The sequence below is a fragment of the Piliocolobus tephrosceles genome, chromosome 3 (assembly GCF_002776525.5).
Source record: "Piliocolobus tephrosceles isolate RC106 chromosome 3, ASM277652v3, whole genome shotgun sequence".
Lineage (NCBI taxonomy): Eukaryota > Metazoa > Chordata > Mammalia > Primates > Cercopithecidae > Piliocolobus > Piliocolobus tephrosceles.
In genome coordinates, this window is record NC_045436.1 from 34,392,071 (window position 1) to 34,401,221 (window position 9,151).

A 9,151-nucleotide genomic window follows, 5' to 3' on the forward strand; every position below is an offset into this window, starting at 1 on the left:
TAGAAAGTTACTGGTTTCATTCTCTTACATATAAGCATCTTTGAACCATCTGTAATTATTTTGGTGTTGAGAGGGTAGGAATCCAGCTTCTCTTTGTAAATATTTATTGAATGAATGAATGAGACATTCTGCAGCTCTAAGTCAAGTCGATGGCCTCACAAGGGATTAGATTAGATGGTTAATAATGTTGTCTGCTCACTCTACAAATATTTCTAAACCAAATGCCTGCAAGGAAGAATACAATGGTGAATAAAATCAGATATAGCTCCCACCCTGTGGCTATTACAGTTGATGGGACAGGCAGACATTGGCCAGATAATAGAAATAGATGTAAAACTTACAAAGGAGATATGTGCTCTGGAAGAGCATATAATAAAGGAAATTACCCTAGCCTGGAAGGTCAAGAAGGTGTTATTGGCTAAGGAAGTTTCTTGGAAAGTGCCTTCAGGACCAGCACCTGTGAGAGGGGGACGCTAGCCGGCCTCCGCAGGCAGAGAAAACTGCATTGGAGTTGCAACAAAGGTCTTAGCCAATTCCGCAGGGAGCTCTAGAGGGTAGATGACCCTTCAAAGTTGCACTGGATTGAGGCAAGGGGTCTGAGCTTTTATTGCCCACCCCATCTCCCTCCTCCAGTGGACCAGGCAATGGATGCAGGCTGTCCCCAGGTGGCTTTTTTCAGCCAGGGCATTTCCCAGAGTGAGACTCATCTGTGAGCATCAGCCTCCAAGTCTCCCAGCAGCTGGGGAATGAGGGCCCGATCCTGAAGTGACATCTGGGTGGCAGGTCACAGCATCCACTACAGAAGTCTTCCATAAAGAAGCTGGGGAGACCTTGAGTAGAGTACTGATGGGTAAGTGGAGATTATCTAGGCACAGAGAACGAAGACTTTTACCAGGAGCAACATAATTTCTCCAGCACAACCCCATGGGAAGGCTTTCTACATCACACGCAGGAAGGGAAGCAGGGAGACTAATTAGGAGGCTACTAAAGGAATAGGTTCATATAATACATTAAAATCTAGATCTGAAAATATAAAAAACTAGAAAGACAGAGAAGGTAAGTCTCCTGATAACCCCAGTCCTCAGAGACAACAACTATTAAGGGTTTTTGTGTTTTTGTTTTTTGTTTGTTTGTTTCTGTTTTTGGGGGGATGGAGTCTCACTCTGTCGCCCAGGTTGGAGTGCAGTGGTGAGATCTCGGCTCACCACAACTCTGCCTCTTGGGTTCAAGCAATTCTGGATCAGTCTCACGAGTAGCTGAGATTATAGGCGCACACCACCATGCTCGGATTTTTTTTTTTTCAGTAGTAGGGATGGGGTTTTACCATGTTGGCCAGGCTGGTTTCAAACTCCTGACCTCAAGTGACCCGCCTGCCTCAGCCTCCCAAAGTGCTGGGATTACAGGTGTGAGCCACCACACCCAGCCAACTATTAATGTTTTTGTGCATTTCTATTTTAATATTTTTTATTTTTATTAAAAAAAAAAAAAAGAGACGAAGTCTCACTATGATACTCTGGCTGGTCTCAAACTCCTGGGCTCAGCGATCCTCCCGCCTTGGCCTTTCAAAGTGCTGGGATTACAGGCATGAGCCCCCATGCCTGGCCTACTGTATTCCTTTTCCATCTTTCTTCTCTGCACATTTTACTTAAAAGCTATGATTTTATTGTGGATGTGATTTGGTTTTCTGCTTTTTTCTACACATTTTTTCTATACCATTACTGTTTCTAATCACAAAAGCAGTACACGCCAATTACATAAACTCAGGAAGTACAAATTTTTAAAAAGAAATAAAGAATACTTCTGACCAGGTGCGGTGGCTCACATCTGTAATCCGGCACCCCACGGGTTCCAGAGCTCCTATGTCCATGGTCCAGCTCAGCACCTGGCATGCTGAGAATACTTGGGAAATGCCACTAAGGACTGTTGCCTCAGGAGGGTCTCTTCTCATCTCCAAAGCTGTCTTCTGCTTAGTGAAATGCATGCAGACACTGGGCAAGTGTGTATTGAGCTTCTAATCTCTCCCAGACACTGGAGACACATCCACAGACTGACAGAGTCCCTGCCCTTGTGCTGCTCTCCCCTTGAAGAGACAGACAATGGTGACAGGTAAAAAGCTAAGATATCCTGAGCTGTGAAGGAAGCAAGCAAGGGCTGAGGGATGAAGGCAGCAGGGTAGGAACAGGTAGTGGTGGCCCGGATGTCTGGAGCCCACGGCCATGGCAGGACCCTGCTCTGCTCTGCTTGGGAAACTAGCTGGGCTCTGAGTCATGAGGATGGACAGTGGGCAGGGTGAGGCTGGCACAGTGCAGTCCTTTCCCCACTGCTGAACACGTCACGTTCGTGGGGTGGGAGCCCAGATTTGGGGAAGTTGAGAGCTATCCTGATCCTAGAGGTGGTTGTTTCTGAAAGCAAAAATCCAAGGCTTATGCTGCTGGGACAGGGGAACTCTGGGGCTTCCAGTCCTCCCCATGGCCTTCACAATGGGGAGTGAAGACGTCTTCTTATTGAATCTGAAGGAGGGAGAAGTGGTGTCACTTGGGGTGTCAGCTTTCATTTCACTTAGTCCTTAAAGCGGTCCTGTGAAGTGAGGACCACCATCAGCCCAATTTACAGATGAGGACACTGAGCACTGAGGCTCAGAAAAGTTACATGGCTTGCCCAAAGTGACACAGCTACTTCGTGATTGAATGGGATTGAACTCTGGCTCACAGATGAGCAGGTAAAGTGGAACAAATACTTTAGAATGATTTGGCAATGTTCACCAAAGCTAAACATTTGTCTCCCATGAACTAGCAATTTCATCCCTGCACATGCATGTTACACAGATGTGTCGATATCTTCACTAAAATGCAGGTGATATGGTTTGGCTCTGTGTCCCCACCCAAATCTCAATCTGATCTTGTAGCTCTGGTAATTCTCACGTGTGGTGGGAGGAGCTGGGTGGGAGATGACTGAATCATGTGAGTGAGTATTTCCCATGCTGTTCTCGCGATAGTGAATGGGTCTCAGGAGATCTGATGGTTTTAAAAACAGGAGTTTCTTTGTACACGCTCTCTCTTTGCCTGCTGCCATCCACATAAGATGTGACTTGCTCCTCCTTCCTTCCTGCCATGATTGTGAGGCCTCCCCAGCCACATGGAACTGTAAGTCCAATAAACCTCTCTTTTTTGTAAATTGCCCAGTCTTGGGTATATCTTTATCAGCAGCATGAAACAGATTAATACAACGAGTAAAACAACATTCATAGCAGCACTGTTTGTAATAACTTCAAACCAGAAACTTCCCAAATATCCATCAGAGAAGAATGGATTTTAAAAAATCATGGTACCTTCAAGATTAGAATACTATACATCAAAGAAAATGAATAAATTATGGCTTCAACATGAATGAATCTCACAAACCTCATGTTGAGTTAGACCTATAAGAATAGACAATGTGTGATTCCATTTATATAAAGTTATGTTCAGGCAAACTAATCTCCAGTGATAGAGTTTACCTGGAGGTAGGGGTGCAGGGAATTGAGGCTTCTGTGTGGCCTGAAATGTTTACAGTTGTCCCTCAACGTTTGTGGGGAATCAATTTCACTACCTTCCACAGATACCAAAATCCACACATGCTCAAGTCCTAATATAAAATGGTGCAGTATTTGCATATAACCTAAGTATACCTTCTAGTATAGTTTAAATCATCTCTAGACTACTTATGCAATCATGTGTCAGATAATACATTTCAGTCCATGCCAGAATGTATATAGGATGATGGTCCCATAAGATTATAATGGAGCTGCCCTATACGGTTGTACCATTGCTAAAGATTGATATTTAAAAAGAGGTGGGGTCTTTTTATGTCATCCAGACTAGTCTAGAACTCCTGGGCTCAAGTGATCCTCCTAACTTGGCCTCCCATAGTAGTGGGATTATAGGCATGAGCCACCACAACTGGCCAGGTGTACCAGTTTTTATTGTTTATACCGTATTTTTATGATACTTTTGTGCTTAGATACACAAATAGCCACTATTGTGTTACAGTTTTCTACAGTTCTCAGTATGGTAACATGCTGCAGAGGTTTGGAGTCCAGGAGCCATCAGCTCTACCATTCAGCCGAGGTGTGTGTCTGGCTGTACTCTCTGGAGGAAGCTAAGGAGAAATGACCTAACGGCAGAAGGTGAGTCCGAGGTGGGATCCTGGGACAGGCATGAGAAGCTGGGCAAAAACAGGTGAAATCTGAATAAATTTCACCATATTAATATAATTACTGCATTAACCTGAGAATTCACACTATCATGTAGTTAAAAGGATTGCACCCATGTTAAGTTTCTTAATTTTTTGAAACAGACAAGGTTTCTCTCTGTCACTCAGGCTGGAGTGCAGTGGTGTGATCATAGCTCACTGCTTCCTGGAATTTTGGGGACCAAGCAGTCTTCCCACTCATCCTCCTGACTAGGTGGGACTGTAGGCACATGCCACCATGCCTAGCTAATTCCTTTTACTTTTCTCTAGAGAAAGGGTCTACCCATATTACCAAGGCTAGTCTCAAACTCCTGGGTCTAAGCGAACCTGAGCCTCCCACCTCTACCTCTCAAATTGCTGGGATTACAAGTGTAAGCCACCACACCCGGCCTAAATTTCTTAGTTTTGACAAATGTGCCATGGTAATGCAAAATGTCATTATTAGGGGCAGCTGGATGGAAGGTGTATATCTGAAATCATTTCAAAAGAAAACATTTGTTTTAAAATAGGAAGGTGGTTATACTTCCGTGAGTGTGAAGTACAAAAGGCAGGCTCACAATGCTGTCAGAATTCAGAACACTGGTTTCAGGGCTGGGGCACTGGGAGGGGCTGGGCATGGTTGGCTTTGTGATCTGGGGGCTGGTGTGTTCTATTTGTGAATGACTTTTTAGCTGCACACTTACATGCAGTGATGTAAGTCATATCTTAATACATTTTCATAAGTTTAACAAAAAATAAAACGAGGATGGGAAGCTTGTTTGGGTTGTGGGGCCTCAGGTGCTTATCCAGCCATGAGCCCTGGCCCAGATGGTTCTAGAAGCCTGGAAGGACCTGAGAACATTCCAAGTAGAGGTGGCAGAGCCAAGGCGGAGCACACTGCTGCACGTCCCTAGCTGTAAATGAGGTGTCCTGGTCAGAAGCAGTGCTGTGTGCACTGTAGGGCAAGCCGATCCATGTCCACCTTGTGGCTCAGTGCAGTGAAAGCCAATCTCAGCCCCTGCTGTGGCTGTAGCAGCAGCTGCAAGGCTTCGGGATCTCACCCAGCTTCTGCGAGGTGAATTGTGATAGTGGCAGAGCTCCACAGTGCCAGGGTCCCCTGCATGGTCATGCTGACTGCAGCTGAGAGCCCACCACACCCCTGGTGCCCCTCTCTTCCCAGGGCTGGGGTCTAGGCCAGGCCCCTTTTGGCCTGGGAATTGTGCCCTGGGAGGGGGCCTCTGTCCCACAGTTTGGGATAGAGGCCCCAGGACATGTTGCTGACTGACTGGAGCTGCAGGGATGCAATGCTCACCTTTCTTTCTCATGGCCTTGATGAGATCAGCTTCCACATTGAACAGGATTTTCCAAGGTGTCTAGGGCTGTGGGGCAGCTGGTGGGATGCCACCCTGGCTCCTTCCAGGCATGCCCATCACTGGCCACCAACAGGGCCAGATGCAGGTGCGCATGTTGCAGCTGGGGTATCTCCTGACCTCTCTCTTAGTCCTGATGGGTCTAGGCAGGGCCTGGTGTCGGGGTCCCCATGGGCTTCCTGGGCTAGACCTGTCCCAGTGACAGCCCTAGCAAGTGGAGACGACAAAAAAAAAAATCAGCTCATATGGTCCAGCTTTGAGGTCTTGGAAGAAGTCGCTACCAGTATGAGGGTAGGAGGTCAGTTTCCTTCAAGACCCAGAGAGCATGTCAGCCATCCTTGGGGTCAGGAAAGGAGCCCAGCCTCTCCACCAGTATGACAGGCCTGCAGTAGGATGGGGCTGGAGCTGGCCATGTGGATCGCTTGTGCCAAATGAGGGGAAAAAGGAAGACCATGGGGCAGAGGAGGAGCATGGGGGCAGCTGATGGCCTAAGGATAAGGTACTTGAGAGAAGGGGTCTGTATTTGTTGTCACACTGCCACAGAGAAGTGTCTGAGACTGGGTAATTTATAAAGGAAAGAGGTTTCATTGACTCACAGGTCAGGAAACGTACAATCATGGCAGAAGGTGAAGAGGAAGGAGGCACCTTCTTCACAAGGCAGCAGGAAGGAGTGAGTGGAAAATGAGGAAGTGCCACACTTTAAAACCATCAGCTCTCCTGAGAACTCACTCACTATCGGGGGACGGCCTGAGGGAAACTGCCTCCAAATCCAGTCACCTCCCACCAGGTTCCTCCCTTGACACATGAGGATTACAATTCAAGATGGGATTTGGGTGGGGACACAGAGCCAAACCTATCAGGGTCTCAGTCTGTCTTAAAGCTCCCCTGGGGCTGGGCTGAGTGCAGATCTGCTGGCCCTGCTCTACAGCACGTGGGGGATCTACCTGTATGCCACCATCTGTTGCTTCCTGGTGGTGGTGGCCTGCTTCCTCAAGAGGAGGGCAGATCGGCTCCTGCCAGCCCCCTACAGGATCTTGTGGAGCCCTGGCCATCCTTCCAGGATGAGGACATGAAACCGGGCTCCTTGCCCTTCTTGCTGCTTGAGTGGCAAACCTCGGGTCATCTGTAGGTCTCGTCACTGCCCCTGCTTCTCAATGGAGAGTGTTTTGCCAAACCTTCCTGGGAGAGGCCCTTTATTTGTTCTATGTTGATAAAGCCAGGTTAAGACACCTTGACAAGCAGACAAGAGTGGCACCCTGGAAGGGTGGGAGTAGGATGCTGGCCTTTGGACTTGCCTGGAGCTGGGGATTACCAGAAAGCAGGGATGTCAGGACTAAAGTCAGGAGAAGGTGGTTATGCTGGGTGTGTGTGGCGGGCTTGGGTCAGGGCATAAGTGAGAGCTAAGGTTTGTCAGCATGCAGCAGGGGCAGCTGACACCTGGCCTAGAGGCTGCAGAGTCCAGGGGTTGCTTTTAGTTCCTGGATCCAGGAGGAATTCTGGAGCCTGAGTCTGCCTAGGGGTGGAGGTGGTGGGAGGCAGGGGGAGGGGCAGGGGAGGAGGCTTTGCATGGCAGGGTGACGGACAGGAAGCCGGCCAGGGACCAGTTTGCAGTGGTTGCTCCCATCCCCACCTCTACCCCCAAACCGACACCCTGGTGCAGGGTCGGGCCTCAGCTTTTGTCCTTTGCTTTGACCTCAGCAGATCACAAGATGGAAGTCACAATCACAAGTGGAAGCACCCGTGGGTGCGCCACTTGAGTCAGTGATGACCTATAGTGTCTGCTCCCTGGAGTGTCGGTGCCCACCAGGAGAGCATGGAAAGGTCCACACCCCTGACCTTAAGGGCACTGGGAGATGGGGGACCAAGGTCCTGCTGCCCTGCGTGTACACTGCAAGGTGGCCTAGGAGTCCTGCCTGAACAGTGGCAGGGAGGGAGAGGAGGAGGGAGAGAGAAGTGGAGAAGAAGGAGAGAGAAAGAGAGATGGGAGAGAGACAGAGGAGGCTGAGCGGAAGACGAGGGAGAGCAATAGGAAGAGAGACATAATAGGCAGAGAGAGACAGGGAGAGAGGTGCATGAGTAGGAGACAGGGTCACTCTTGATCCCAGTTCCCAGTGAAAACTGTAGGTCACTGTCGCCTAACCACACATACAAGGAAGTCTTCTGCCTGCTGCTTGCAGTTCCAGAGAACTCCTTCTGGAGAGTAAAACCTTTGACTGCTGCCCTTCCTCAATGGATTTTGGTTGTGTTTTCTGGTGAACAGTGATGTCTCGCCTATCACCTTCCTGGACTCAAGGATCCACCAAAAGCTGACACGTCTTTGAGGGAGGCTCTGCACTGCCTTCATGTCACTAGATTCCCCGAGAAGCTTGTGAACTTGGCTTGGGCACTAAGCAGCTGGGTACACTGGGCTGGGGCTCTGCTTCTCTCTTTCACTAAGAGGGAGAGCCAAGAAAGAGATGGAAGCATGGTCTGCAGAGGAAGCACTTGTGCCAACACCGGGAGAACAAGGGGTCTGAGTTGTCATTTCTCTTAAAAATACTCATTCCCTCCCGTGCCACCTTTGTGAGGGCATGAGGCACAGCATGTGTAATTGCTGTGTGTGTGTGTGTGTGTGTGCGCACGCTGGTATGTGTATGTACGTGCGTGTGTCTGTGAGTGTGCACGTGTGTGTGCACACACTGGTGTGTGTATGTGCGTGTGTCTGTGAGTGTGCGTGTGTGTGCACACTGGTATGTGTATGTATGTATGTGTGTCTGTGAGTGCATGTGTGTGTGTGTGCATGCTGGTATGTGTATGTGTGTGCATGTGTCTGTGAGTGTGCGTGTGTGTGTTGCAGGGGTTTACAGCGGACAGAATATGGGAGGGCAGCTCCAGATCAAAGCTACACATCTCTCTGACAGAGTGATTAACATTTCCGGGACCAGAGCAAGAGAGTGTTTTCATTTGTATCCATTTTTATTGGCGTTGAAACCCATATTTTTGGTAGCATGTAAATCTTAAGTTGCTTAACTATTCTTAGAAGCATTTACACCAGCATTTACTCCAAACGTTTTGGCATCAGAGACCAGTTTTATGGGAGACAACTTCTCCACAGACCCAGGAGACGGGGAAGGGATGATTTGAGAATGATCCAAGCCCATTACATTTATTGTGCACTTTATTTCTATTATCATTACATTGTGATATATAATGAATTACACAACTCATCATGACGGAGAATCAGTGAGAGCCCTGAGCTTGTTGTCCTGCACCTAGATGGTCCCATCTAGGGGTGATGAGACACATTGACAGATCAAAGCTACACATCTCTCTGATAGAATGATCGAGGTTTCTGGAACCACAGCAAGAGAGTGTTTTCATTTGCATCCATTTTTATTAGTGTTGAAACCCATATTTTTAGTAGCATGTAAATCTTAAGTTGTATGTAAATCTTAAGTAACATGTAAATCCCTCGCATGCGCAGTTCACAGTAGGGTTTGTGCTCCTATGAGAATCTAATGCTACTGCTGATCTAACAGGAGGCAGGGCTCAGGTGGTAATGCAAGGGATGAGGAGGAGCTGTTTCTACAGGT